Source organism: Neodiprion pinetum, chromosome 5, assembly GCF_021155775.2.
Source record: "Neodiprion pinetum isolate iyNeoPine1 chromosome 5, iyNeoPine1.2, whole genome shotgun sequence".
NCBI classification, from domain to species: domain Eukaryota; kingdom Metazoa; phylum Arthropoda; class Insecta; order Hymenoptera; family Diprionidae; genus Neodiprion; species Neodiprion pinetum.
Window position 1 is genome coordinate 6,984,308 of NC_060236.1, and position 14,810 is coordinate 6,999,117.

The 14,810-nt window shown below is 42.1% G+C and overlaps 1 protein-coding gene across 1 annotated transcript in view; it reads left to right on the plus strand.

The window, feature by feature from the left end:
• LOC124219839 (protein cortex) overlaps positions 1 to 14,810 on the plus strand; it is a 245,072-nt gene that overhangs the window by 24,747 nt on the left and 205,515 nt on the right. The gene's annotated exons all lie outside the window — the stretch shown is intronic.

Genomic DNA, 14,810 nt, shown 5'->3' on the forward strand with positions numbered 1-14,810 from the left:
TAATAAATAATAATGGAATATTGCAACTGGTCGTCTCGACCTCCCGGTCAACCGGGAGAAATCGCCAACGAATTCCTCACCGCGGATACCTATATCTATATACCGATGTGTTTATACCGCTCTAACAATATGCTTCTCCTTATTCTCCCTCGTTTTTTTCCTTTCTTTTTCTTTGCCGACTCTAAGGGGTGGTCCGAAGAAATTCATCACCGAGTCGGTATTGCGATTCGTCGAAGAACAAGATTTTTATACTCGATACTCGATACAACTCTTTGGCGTAGACTTAAGCGCAGCTGATGTTTCGTCATTCGTTATTTTCGGTTATAGGATCGATTGTTGATTCGAGATTTTCATTTTTTGGGTCAATCTTTTGAATTACGTATCACTTTCGTCATTGTTACTTTGGACGGTATTTTTACGTAACTGGTATAAAATTCAACATGATCATTCTTCGTGAGTTTTCGATGAGTTTCTATCAAGCTTCATGAGCATGTAGAGACGGGAAAACTTGTCTAAAACCATAAAACTCGCCGCACGAATCGTTCAGGTTGAGATGGGACCGAACAAAATGATCGAATCGATCGAATGGAAAAATTGTTGCAGCCGTTCGATCGATCGATAGATTGATTCTGCGATCTGTGCCTGAATGTTCCATTAAGATTCAGGAAATATGAAAAGAATCACTCACCGTGTAGGCGGAGTATTTCGCCTGGATGTAGATCAGCTGATACAATTAATCTCGCGCGTCGCTACGGAATAGCAGATATTACTTAGGTCGAGACGAACGAAGTCTACGAGTTTAACAACCTCTCTTATTATCCCGCGTACCCGCATACAATGCGGTTGGTTATCGGATTTTCTGCGATAGGAGCAGACGGAGCGGCATGAATTTTACCGATGATACACGCAGACACTCCACAGACCGCGGACGTCCCGCACCTACTCGAACACCGTGCAGGGTAAAACGTAGATTATACCGTACCTAACTACCTAAGGCTAAGTCGAAGGAGCACAGAGCCCACTCTTGTGCTTATAGTTATAACAGACGGAAGAGGCACACGGACGGGCATGTCAAATGTCAGACAGGCTAAGATAACATCGTGTACCGAGTAGCAGCCCGTGAAGAGGAATAAGAAACCGAAGAAGAGTAGAATCCGAAGCGAGGAGGAGACCGGCATACGTAGGTCGCTGGACCGGACATGGAACCACTCGTTACACGCGCTTGTGATTCGTTATTAATCGGGAATGGGAAAAAAGGTCTTGGAAATTCTCACGTCAAAAATTTCAAGGCTAGTCGTTCACTTTTGTACCGTTCGAACCGCTACTGGCAGTTTTTTTTCACTTTCCTTAACGACTCTCTTTCTTTCACCTACAATTCCGCGATTGGCGGTTTAGTTTTGGAGTACGATGTCCGTTTCTTTTTTTTTCTTACTTCAATTTTCAGACTTAACGTCACGCTGAGACGATTTCTGCCGCGGGTTATGCCTGCGTTCTGCGATCTATCGGTTAGTATCTACCATGTTTATTACTACCGATTAACATTGAGTCGAACCTGAATTTGTAAAACTGAGCGAATTGTATCGTTTCTCTGTTGGCGATATAATGTCCCCAGATGAGGACCTGGTCCATGATGTTAGTTTAACTGTAAAAGTGAATTTAAAATCGCTGTCTGAAGGCGATTTCTGGAGCAGGTTGAATGATATGCCTCCTCATCGTTTCCTACACGGTTCGTATTCGATATCTTTGTAATCTTTGTTTGTTGAAAGTATTTCTGTCGTTATACTTCGAGCTACATATCCACGATTGCCTATCCAATCAAGCATCGAGGTCGAGAAAATTGGTCATCGGTGGAAAAAAGGGTGTCGAACTCAGACTTGCCCGGCAATATTACGCGTGTGAAAGGTGTTGAGTGATTTTCTTGCGTACGACATCCAAGATGGGCTTCTTGTAACGCGCGCGTAATCAATTGTCGAGCGTTGCTGCTGGAAAGCGAGAATTTTTCAAGATGAGTAGACACAGTGCAGATATTGCCGAAGAGCGGAGCGCGGAATATTGACGGGCTGGAAATTGCTCGACCACGTTCGCGGATTGGCCTGTGTGTACTAGATGGAAGATAACGTCCATCTTGGAAGCATTGGACGGTGGTCGATGTTTTATACCTAGAATAATATGGCTGGAATACACGCTCGCACACGCGTTACTTTTATCGCTGATTAATGACGGACCTCGTTGTCTATTCACTCTCGAGGTGACCGCTCTATTAACTTTTCCTCACTCCACATTCGCTTAAGCACCTCGGTAAATTACGCATAGCTCAAGTTCTTATCACTATCGCCGTTGCGGTATTGCCGGGAATAAATTTATAACGCGCGAATCTTGCGCAAGATCGTATCGACGCGATTACGACCTGGACGATCATTTTTCCGATCCCCAACTTATACGATACTTTCCTTCCTATATCCAACACGCACAAATAGCTCGCCTCCAGCTAGCGTTAGGAAAGCTTACAATGAGAAAAATGTCATTTGTTACAGTGACAAGAAATATTCAGTAAAACAGGTATCGTTGAAAACACTGTTACAAGGAAATATAGCAACACAGTGATCGTAATGAGACAGAATAGTAACGGATATTTCATTTTCTACCTAGAACTATATTTTTCGACTGTCGTAAAAAATGAACATAGTTAAGGGCTGAACGGTAACCGGAACTAAAAATTTCTCCGAGTGTGTAAACACGAATCTTCGACGAGGATTAGGTTGGCAACGTTTAGGTGAAATCGTTACTTCGCACCTTTAGGATCGTCTGAAGTTTGGTAAGCCGTGATAAACAAAACATACCGAACATACCATTTCGATTGTCGTAAAAAATGAACATAGTTAAGGGCTGAACAGCAACCGGAAGTAACAGTTTCTCTCGGTGTACAATCCACGTTTATTATCGTTTCTCCAGATCTCACCAGGTTAGATCAGAACTTTAAGAATTAAAGCAAGTTTTCTCGCTTTTGTCTTAAAATTGTTCCGCAGATAAATCAATTTACTCAATTATGGTCATCACCCTGAATTGAATAATTCAAAATGTACCGTATCCAGCCTCAACGGCGAATCATTGTTCACGAATTCTCACTATATCGAATCTTCTGAACGGTACAATTCACCGAATTCTTTGTTACATCACCCGCGTCTCGTTTTCCGTATATTCCCGCGGTTAATAGCAAAGATTCGCGTATACAACGGAGAGCGACGACCACTTGCTCGGATGTAGGCTGATGTGTAAGTAAGGTCGATGAAATCCGTCGTTTCGAACGCGCGGTATTGCGGAATAACGTAATACGTACCGCGGGATATGTGCTTGTGGTAATTCAGCTTCTACGAGCCCGATCTCTCAGCTCCTGACGCTTCGTATCCTCCGTGCAACGTAGGTACAATGCAGACGCGCAACGTTGATGGATAGAAAAGTCCGTGTAAATCTTGTATCGCGTATATTCCACAGTACGGAATCACTTCCCAGCTGCTGGATCTCGGTTCTGAAGTATAAAGCGGACTTATACCTGAAGCGTCGTTGAGTTGGTGCACCTGTCCGTCCGCCGGCTCGCTCACGGCTGCACGGACCTGCAAAAAACAATGATCACTGCACTTTCACGGAAGCCAAGATTTCGTCGATTTCAAATCGGTTTGAGAATTTTCGCATTTACGCCGTACTCGAGACGGGGCGGGGTTGAGATTCCGGTATTGAAAAGCTCCGAAAGCGCCAAATTCTCAATTTTTTAGCGGTGATACTTAAAGTATAAAGAAATAAAACTTTGACGAAACATCAAAGTTCCGAATGGAGAAAATGGCGAAATGTCGTAACTCCGACGAGGCAAAGTTCCGAAAGTGAGAAAATTTAACAATCTAAAACATCGAAATTCCGAATGATGGAAGATTTTCAGTTCTGTGAATTTCTGGCTTGGTTAAATTTCACTACTTTCATCTTTCTTTGTGTTGGATTTTCGATATTTTTATTTTCAGAATCCTGGTCATTCTGATTTTTTACACCTCTTGATCGAGTAAACTACGCTGTGCGAGTATATTTTAATTTTCGGGCTTTTATCCCATAGAAACTTTATTTTTCGGAATTTTGCTCTATTGGAACTTTACTTTTCAAAACTTTGCTCTGTCGTAACTTGAATTTCCGGAATCTCGCATTTCAGAACTATGTTGTTTCTTCAAAGTTTGATTTCTTTACATCAAGTTTCGCCGTCGAATAATTCTGAATTAGGCGCTTTCGGAACTTTTAAAATTCGGGACTTGAATACCGCTTCTTCAAGACGAAAGTAGTACATCTCGTGCTGTGACGATCACTTTTGATCACGAGCATATCGGGTACGCCATGATCCGGGTATTATGCTCGAGGGGTATTAAAGCTTCTCAAATTTCACGTATAAGGCACAAGAGATAACTCCTGCCAATCACCGTGCAGCCGGATTTTAATAAGCTGGCTAAGAATGAGAAGAGAGAGAGAGAGAGAGAGAAAGAAAGGTGTGTATGTTTATAATTTTAAATAAAAGAAAAAAGGGTCAAGGGAAAAGAAGAAGCTCCTCCTGCCGCATATTCCGCGGCTCCTCGACACTCTTGATCGCACGCGAAGGCAGACCGTAAGTAGTTAAATGCGGAATGCTTCAGCCAGCTTCGTCAGTTTGATATCCCGTTGGCAGTTGGGAGGCTGAGTTCGGAATATTTTCAAGTTTTCACGTATATAGTAGCAGTCGACGCTGCTACCGATCCGCCGTGATCCGATCTTATATAATTACACGCCTGTCCTTCAAATCCTATACCGTGATAATTTTGCATTTTTCATCAGAGTTTTTTTACCCTCTCTATTCCAACGCCTTTTTTTTCATCCTGTCCGCTCATTCGTTTATTTACCTATTTTTTTTTTTTTTTTTTGCGTACTCGAACTGCCCAAGACTTTCGTTAATTAAAACCTTGTCGTTTTTGAATCAAACTTCATTTTCATACTGGGAACGATCAACCGCGATCGACTGACAAAAACCTGTGATATTTTCTTTCGAAAGTAACTCGATTAGAAACATGTTTTAAATATCCATTCTACTCGCGGTGTAATAAAGTATAACGGCGGGTCACGTATTGTATAAGGAATCACCGCGCAATCCAATTTCTCTCTAAATATCGGCGGAGGTAATAACCGTTCATCTGTAACGTTTTATATATATATGTATATATATATATACGTATATATATATACCTAGATGTGTATAATTGTATTGTACGATCGTCCGGGAAGGTGAACGTGAAATAATAATCAGTTGGTAACGAACCGACCGTTGTTTTCGACCAGCATTTCGTCACGGGCACATATAGTTCCAAGTGAATATCTTTAGACGGGTTATAACACCGCATGTACTAACGCACCGGTGGCCTATCTATTAAATTTAATCCATCTACTTAGGTAAATCAGCTGATTCTTTTTTTGTTTTATTTATTTTTAACTTTACCCGATCCGCGAACTGTTCAATAGTACTTTCAAAAAGTTGTCTCAATTCAACGAATTGTCTTCAATAAAAGTCTGACCGCGTGTTTTACGTTTAGTGATTGAAATGGTCCACGTTCGTACATTACCATGAATTATCTTTGGTTAAAGGTGATAAATAATCGTTGATGTAGCATGAGGTTAAAAAACTGGAGGTACAAAATCAAGAATTTCTACAAATCTCGCACCAATTAATCCGAAGAACATGAAATTTAGCGAGATTGTCCGAATCGGTACAGCGCGGTAGCGGTGGTTTAAGTTAGCGATAGGAAATCGAAGAAACCGGGCTTAAATATCGTCCGGAACATTCCGAACGCATTCGACGGCGATGGTGTGGTGCATCATGAGTCTGATAAAATCTGCACTTTGTGAGGAGAAACAGAGTGGGCCGGCGATGCATCGTCTTGAGCTGATATTTCTCTTCCCCTCTGTTCGGTACATATACTTGCATGCGGTAGAGAATCGGCCTGAAGCGATGTAAAAGTACTTGCAAAATAGGCGAACCTTATAGGCGTATCGGTAGTAACTGCGGAGTTCCCGTGTCCTCAAGTGGGACAATAAGCCGCGTGATAGGCTTGGTAAATATGTACTCCTTGGAAGGTGGGTATAAAGGCGGCTCGCTGGACCGCGGCTTAAAAGCCCTACTGAGGAACGATATCGGTAATTTGCGGAATTCGATAAAGACGCCGGTTCTTCCCGCGGTGATAACGACTCCGCACGGTATCCACGCCTCCGGTAATAAATATCTGAAATCCCTAATGGATCTCAAGCCTCGGAAGGGCAACAATGCGCCGCGGCACTGCAAGCTCCTCTCCAGGGCTGCAAAAATATCGCGGGTAGGTACCTGAGCTCCTCGCAACCGATCGACGGAACCGACCGCCTCCGTTACTTACCCTTATCTCTTGTCCCCCCGACGCTTGCATGGCTACCGAGTATAACGCCGAGCCCTTTTATACTTTGAAGAAGGCCCGAAGAAGTTGGTCTAGTCGCGTCACTCCAAGACGATCGACGGAATTACGGAGACCTGTGGGATTCATGTACCGCGATTATTGCCCGGCTATCCTGAATGCCTCTCCGTCCGCTGGTCCAACCTTTTCTATATCTTAATGCCGCGGTACATCGAAGCTTGCAATTTCCAGGTACTTACGTGGGTCGTTTAACCTATGCTCGGACTCCGTTCCTCTCGGCCATCCGTTGTTGCAGCCTCTTCGCTCCTTCCTTCACCCGGTGTCGTTCAATACGTCATTAACAATTCCGCCTATGGCTGCTATACGACGATGCCTCAATGCCCCGCGTCTATCGGTATACGGCCACACAACTGTCAACCCGATGAGTTACAGCCTCACCTTTAATGTCGCCGGGGATGGAACTAAGTGTCGAGCGAGATATGTGCGCGGTGTAATCCACTCGGCTATTATTATGTAACTCTTGTGTTCGCTTTCGACGTTCAGGATATTGTTTCACATTTTTTATACCGTAGGAATAATTTCCGTCGTTTGAATTTCAACTAGGGACTAGCGAAGCATCGGTACACCGTAATAACGGTGACAGAGAACTCCTCTTGTGCACTTCGCGTTAATGCAAACTATTATTTCCGGAAGAGTGCGAAGCTCCGAAGCTCAAAAAGCTAACCGGAGAAACAAAAAATAAAACAACTTAATCTTAAACACCCAATTGGCACTGTTTGTCGTTCCCCGACCACGGACCTCAATTTCGGGACATCAAGTGGCTTCGATTCAGGTGTCGCGCTTGCTAAGATTGCTATATTTCTCACATTCCACGAGGAATGCGAGCAAAGAATATACCGACACTTCGGCATCCTCCATTACAGATACGTAACAGCGAGTCGAGCCTTGGGCAAAGCCAAATAACCAATCTTACACCACCGGTACGAGTACATCTGGATGTGGGTACGTTTATAGAGTACGGATACCACACAGCGGCTGAGGCATCGTGCACATCTGAAATACGTACAAGTGTAATCCTATGGTATCGGGCAAAGCACCGTACAGACGATAAGTGTAAGTTGGTAAGGTTGCGTTTGGTGCAATTTGCGTTAACTGTGCCACGGCACGCCCTTTACCGCGCGGTAGAAACGGCCAAGATTTTGTCCGTACGATATCAAATACTCCGGTTCACCGGTATCGAAGTATCGATTGCACGGTACGGACGATAGTTTAACAGCAACTTTTCGTACCGGGAGTGGGATCACAGTTCAATGATGTCCGCGGGTGTAGAAATAACTGAGCCAAGTCCGCGGCTGCTCGAAGGACTACAACGACGGCTATCTCGTATCTGGTCCCTATCTGCCGTGGTATCCGGCATCTCTCCTTTCCGATCGCGTAACACCCGCACACTGCAACGCTCGGTATGCGGGCTCTACGACGAAATATGGGCTTTTCTTCACCGGCTCAAGTACTCCTCGCCTCCTTCGGACTCGGACTAGCGGACACCGAAGCCTTGATCGCATCCTTCGTGTATAAACCAACGAATGATGCGGATGAATTCATAACTCACCGATTCCCTTCTTTCTCTCTGTCGCTTGTTACTTTTTCAAATGTCTATGGATTATCTCTCTCAATCTCTCTCTGTATTCGTGTCTAACTCTTTTTCAATCCCAAGCTCGTGCGACACGCGAATCCAGAGTCATGCACTACCCTTCATCTCATGATCTGTTCCCCTGCGTGTCTTACTATAATTCTATACCAGTGACACCGACTCCGGATATACGGTATCTTCGTTTTAAATTACTCCTATAATCCCGTACTCGTTCATCCGCCGTTAGGATTCATTATCGAGTTTACACTATCTTCGCGTAAAAGTATCACGTTGACTTTAACCTTCGGATGCCACGGATACTTTCTCGAGATATCCGATTTTCTATCAAAACGCTGGGTAGAATGGTCTTATTTCGATTTTTTTTTTTTTTTTGACGATAGCCAATTAACTGATCGCGAAATCTGTCTGTATATTGAGAAATTGTTAAGTGTTTAAGTGTTCAGAGATAAAGTCGGTTGAGAAATGTTTTCTCGCGAGGAACGAAAGCCTAGAGATCCATTTTGGAATTTCTGAAACTCCAGTGTGGCTTGCGAGGGTCAGGAATGAATCGGTTCTACCGTTTCGATGAAAAGTTAGGAAAAGAGAAAAAACTGTTTGGATAATCTCGCGAAATGTTATTTGCGCCAAAAATGGTGAACACAAATGATACGCGAATAACACAATCTAAGATATCAACAATCTGAGGGCATGTTTTATAATTGTAACGTACAAACTGTGATCAAACTCTTGTGTTTTCGATCCGATTCCAAGGTTTTTTTATGGCTTGTCATGTTCACCATAGAGATCTCGAAAGATTGCTCGAGAAAAATTTTACTAATAGTTATCTCCACAGTGGATAAACGTAGATTTGTCTAAGCACCGTACAACAGATGTTCCTTGATAATTACATTTACATTTAATTTGTGGGAAGATATTAGAATCTGATGAAACACGCCGGGGTTTAATAATTTGAAACGTTTCATTTATGAAAATATGTTTTCAAATTGTCGATACCTCGGCTTGCCTTAGTTAAATTTTTGCTAAGTAGAAATCTTGTTTCATTCGCGTTTGCCATCATTGGCAAAAATAACACTACCGAAGATTCTTTCGAACGGTTTTTTTTCTCTTCTCCTAACTTTTAATTCACACGCTGAAGACCGTTCATCCCATTAAACACCTATCCGTGAAAAGAGACGCGCCGAGTTAGTTTTACTCTTTATTCTCCATCGTGCTTCGGGCTTGTCAGTTACGCGATTACATCACTGGCTCAGACGACGAGTCAGCGGTGTTAATTAGCGTTGTGCTAATCGCTCTGCCGTCTTGAATTTCGAAAAACGAGTCTTGGAAACTAAGGTGATAAAGCTGGACCCCCCCCCCCCTCCGGGGAGTCGGAGTGACCTACGATCAACACGGTGCGGTGGGTAGGAACATAATATCTCAAGGAAATGTAGAAAAGGTTGACGCTGTCGAGGCGCTGGGTATTCGAGCTTTCGTGCTTTCGTATCGTGAGATGTTGCGTTGTAAAGTCTGGGGCAGCAGGAAGGGATATGCGGCCAGATGTGGACAGAGCTTGGCGTCTTGCGGAGAACCGCACACGCGAATAGGAACCAGATGAGCTCTCCGCGTATCTGATCGTGTTCACTCTGCTACGCTGCAGGAGGAGAATCGAGAGTCTATTAAAACAGCCCGCGCCGAAGGTTTATACCTTGTATTTTATGCGCACTTGTTTATCGCCCGTGGTATCCGCACTCGCTAATTCACGCCCGATCCGCGCTCCTTTTCTCAAACAATCCTTGCGACTGTCGCTCAAGGCCAACCGCTTCTTCGATTCACCTTTCAAAATTTCCCGCCATCATTTATATTTTTCCCTGCGACATCGTTGAGCAGTTTTCTGCCACGCAGCCGAGGATCCGGCATGAAACGGCGAGCAGTCGGACGGATAACTTGGAGCTATAAGCCACTCCGTACTGTCTGACCAAATTGAGATGTCACTACTTTTTACCTCGCCGATCGCTACGTACCTACCTACCTTTATATATCTACCTTATACCCCCAAGACAGAATTTTTACAACGATATATAGGCACGTGAGCTATCAACCGTGATCGACGTACCTCCGTGATTCGATCCAACTAGCAGAGCTGTTATACCCTGTACATCCTATCCTATCTAACGAACGTTTTGCACCGGGAATATAGAAACGTTGCTCGAAGATTTGTTCTATTAAACGAGGCGACGCCACGGAGAAATTCCGTGCCCTGCGGCATTCGGAATTACGCTTCTTGTTATCGTTGCCATTTTTTTTATTTTTCAACCGCACCCGGTAATCATTCGTTCGTTTCGGTATGCATTTTTATACTACGTTGTATCAATACTCCTCCGTTGCGTCTTCTTTCGAGTATTAAAATTTCTACGAAAATTACTGCAAGTCGAATTACGTAATTAATATGGAAGAAATTTCTTTTTATTCTTCTAATTTCATCCATCTTCTTATCATTCTCGACGGTAAATCAATACAGTTGCATAATTATGACGTGGGATTAATGGTTTTATTTTTTTTAACCATTCGACTAGTTTGTTCTTATGAGAATGATTATTAATATATAAAGCAACGAAATCCAGATTGACTGTTGACAATAACTTGCAAATATCTGAAGAATGGCTGATCCTAATCTTCCGTTAGTTTCTTGGTTGATATTGGTACTAATTGAGTCTAAACAAAATTCAGCTGAAATAAAAATGGTACCATTTGAACTTACGATCCGATGTCTAACTTTTACGTAATTTTCAAGAAACGAGTGAGTTTGTTAGTAAAATTTGATTGAAATCCGACCTGAAAAAATGGATATTTTCGTCTGAAAACCCGGGAAATTTCAGGAGATTCGATACGTCATTGACACCAGACGCCCTGAGAGTCGAAGGATTTTCAGGAAACGGAGCCGGCGATTAGTCGTCTGGTTTATAAAACGCGTCCGCGAGTTTACGAGCACATCTTCCGGATTCATACCAAAGCCGAAGGTGGCATTTCTCCTGGCGAACAATGGAACGAGGTGGTACCGCACGGTCGTTTTCTTATCCGAGTCCCGGTTTTTTCGCCTATCTCAGAAAGAGAGGAATTCACTGCCGGGGCCTTAAAGTGGCGGGTATCGGTTGACGGAAAATATGTGTATTTGCACGCTGCGTGTAGGTGTCGATGAGTAGCTGCTTGTGTCCTGCGGAGCTTCCGTTCGCTCTTGCAGAGCGAGACACGAGGCTCGATGTATGTGTTGGAATGTCGCACGCCCACGTCGCCTTTGCGAAAAACGAAACGTATAAAGGAACGACAAAGTCTCGTGCAGGTCAAAAATCGAAACGTCGCTTTGTTCGCGGTTTTGCAGCCTATCCCGCATATTATCCCGCAGGACCGTGTTCCGACGGCCCACTGCTTCCGAGAGTCTCTCAGCCAGCTGCGTGGCCCACGCAGATTTTAACCCTCGTGTCGCCGAAGCTCTTCTTCTTCTTCTTCTTCGTCTTCTTCTTCTTCTTCTTCTTCTTCGCATCTCGGTCAATACGAAATACGCGATTTCTGTTTCCCATAGATTATCACACGCCGAACATCACCGCGATTCTAGGATATCTTATCGCCTCTTCGATCCCAGAGCCGTAAACTTACTCTCTCGTCCCGTTTAACGTCAAACTTAAGACGAGGCTGAAGCTTGCAGCCAGAATTGACAGCATAAGGTTCTAATGTTCATTCGAATAAGGTAGTCAAGTCCGATAATCAATATTTTGTTCACTAACTTAAATCACCGATACTTTTATACAATTATGAGGATGAAACTGGACTGCATTCTGTTATTTTCAAAAAGTTTAACAGGTTCCGCTAAGTAACTCTGACTGCTGGATTCAACTTCATAAACTTGAGAATGCATCGGGTATATAAGGTCGGATGGAAAATGTCTCGAAACAAAGACGTGATGAAATGGAGGATTGAAAATTTAAACTCCAGAAATCAGGTTATTCTACTATCTTTTTTTTTACATAAAAAAAAAATCGATATTGCTTGTCTCATTCCGATGAAGAATAGTTTTATTCTAAGTGTTCGTAAATGGATTATCGACAAATTGTCAAATCGATTGTATTTCACATGCTGATGTCCTATGCATGACTAGTCCTAACCGTAAAAATAAAGTTTTTTAAAAATATCCCAACGTCGCAATTTTTCTTTGACAGCATTTCGTAAGATCTACAGCTCCTGCGATATTTCATGCAAAAAAAACTGGTTGTTGTGATTCTACGTCTCCTTAAGGATGTTTGGGACGCATAGTCAGGTTAAAAATGTTTCGAATCTGAAAAATCACAAAGTGAAAGTGAAACAGAGCTCAACTGAATTCCAATCACAAAGTCCTTGGTATTACCAACTTCAGAAAAATTACATTTCTTCACTATTTTACTACTCAAACATCCGTACAGTTCGTCTGATTCCATTTGAAAATAAGCTTATTTGATCCGCAAATCAATACCCTACAAATGTTTTCCGGTACAGATCCTTTCTTAATTTCGTCAGCTGGTAAAACCAAATTCGATACGTAAAATCGTAATAATTTACAGATGTTAAACTTGCGATTCAACCAAAAATACGTTATCGTTAATCGCAATTTGATTTAGACGATCTGTGGAGAATTAATTTATGAATGAGATCAGCTGTCGGTCATCAGAATCAGACACGAAATATGAAGTAAAAAAAAAAGAGTATGTAGTAACGAGGTTTCTACGATTCAGTTAAACTAACGAGGTGTTTATATGTAGTTGCACATCAGCGTTTCAACATTTTCTCCTCGCATCACTGGAACTTTCATAGTTAAAGCTAACTAGATTATCATCGTCAACGCTATTCGAGATTCCGTTTCGTCACGTTTTTGCATCAACGCTACAATTAATCTCGTCCATTTTTTACGATAAACTTTCCTCCTTGACAAATATACACGTTCAGCAAACGTCCCGATGTAATTGCGCGAAGCTGAATAAAAATATCTCCGCAACACGGCGATGAGGTTTAGGCGTGGGTACGTCTTCTTTCCGTGTGATTTAGTCCGTGCGGGTATCGCCGCATGCGGCGCTGCAGCAGGCGCGGGGTTATATTTATACCGATAGCGATCTTATTTCAATCGAGCATTGGCAAAGGTCAGTTTTTACGCCGCGTACGTATCGGCGCGGCTATAAGGCAGGCGGAGAGGCGGTCAGGCAGGTGGAGGTATAAGGTGTCTTCTTCTTCGTCTGGAAAAGGGTATGCCGAGCCAAACCGTGATTTAAAATAGTCCCTATATCTGTGCCGTAAGATGGGAACGATACAGGCAAGCGCGTGCTCTTCCGTACATTTATATCTTCTCTCCATTTCCCGTACGCTCGAATATCGCTCAGTTGACGATAAGCACGGGTTCTTAAAACGGATATTGCGTGTATTTGGTGACGGCTGAAAGAGAAATCTTTGCACGAAATTACAAACTTTGGAAAAAAAGGTCAGTTTGTGAGGTTTGGTCTACTTTTTTAGTTAAACAAGGCTTTAAAGTCAATTTATCGTTGCACGAGCGTTAAATTTTCGCAACGGTTACAAGAAAATATAGCAACAGTGACTACACTGTAAAAAATTTGGTGTCAAAATCAACACCATTTTAACACCACGCGTAGTCCCGAAAAGTCCACTCCGTTGGTGTGCATGCTTGGTGTTAACAGACGGTGTTAAAAGTTTGGTGTTCCGAAGTAACACCGATTGCAGTAACACCCGAAACCTGACACCTTCAGAATAACACCAGAGTATTGACGCCCAGACAATTATGACACCATAAAAATCAGCACCAAGGAATTTGAACCCTGCGAAATAACAACATCGAAATGGACACCATAAGAATCCGCACCGCTGAATAAGCACCTTGCGAATGAACACCAGCGGATTAACACCCTGGCAATAACACCAAAAAACTGACACCCAGTTGATAACACCAGAAAATTGACATCCGCAATATAGCACTATACAACAACAAAAAACAACTCCAAAAAATTGACACCATGGTAATAACACCAGAGAATTGGCAAACCGACTATTTTTTCTTATATGAATATAGGTATATGCATATATGACACATGAGGTAGGGTTTAAAAATAAAATACAGTGATTCATAAGATAATCCAAGTCAATATCTAATTTCTATTACATAGGTAAACACCTTACATGTGCTTTCAAATATATACATATATAAACTTATTTTTGCTTATACATATATATATAATATATATAACCACATGAACCTTAGAATAATCTTACATATTATATATTTGATATCAAAAGTACAAAACTTATTTTCTCTTTAACAACAAATTGGCTAAATAATAATTAATCATTATTGTTTGTACTTTCCGTTCTGCGGGATAGGAACTTTTAAATACCGTATGCATTTATATGAACATATGAATTGAGTGACACGAAACGGCGTAAAAACTAATAGTACAATATACATATAGATTATAATTATGATAATGATGAAAATAGTAGCATATAGGTACGTTTAAAAAATATGACATTTCGGCACTACGAACGTAGTAGTTTTGTGATAACTTTGATGAAATTCATAGGCATATTTATGATCCAACAGATTGAGATCGATTAAACTATAGGTCTTTATAATTTTGGGTTCGACTACAAAAGCATGGTACTCGTCACTAAAATATTTTGTTTTACATTTGGTACAAATAACGAATGGTACA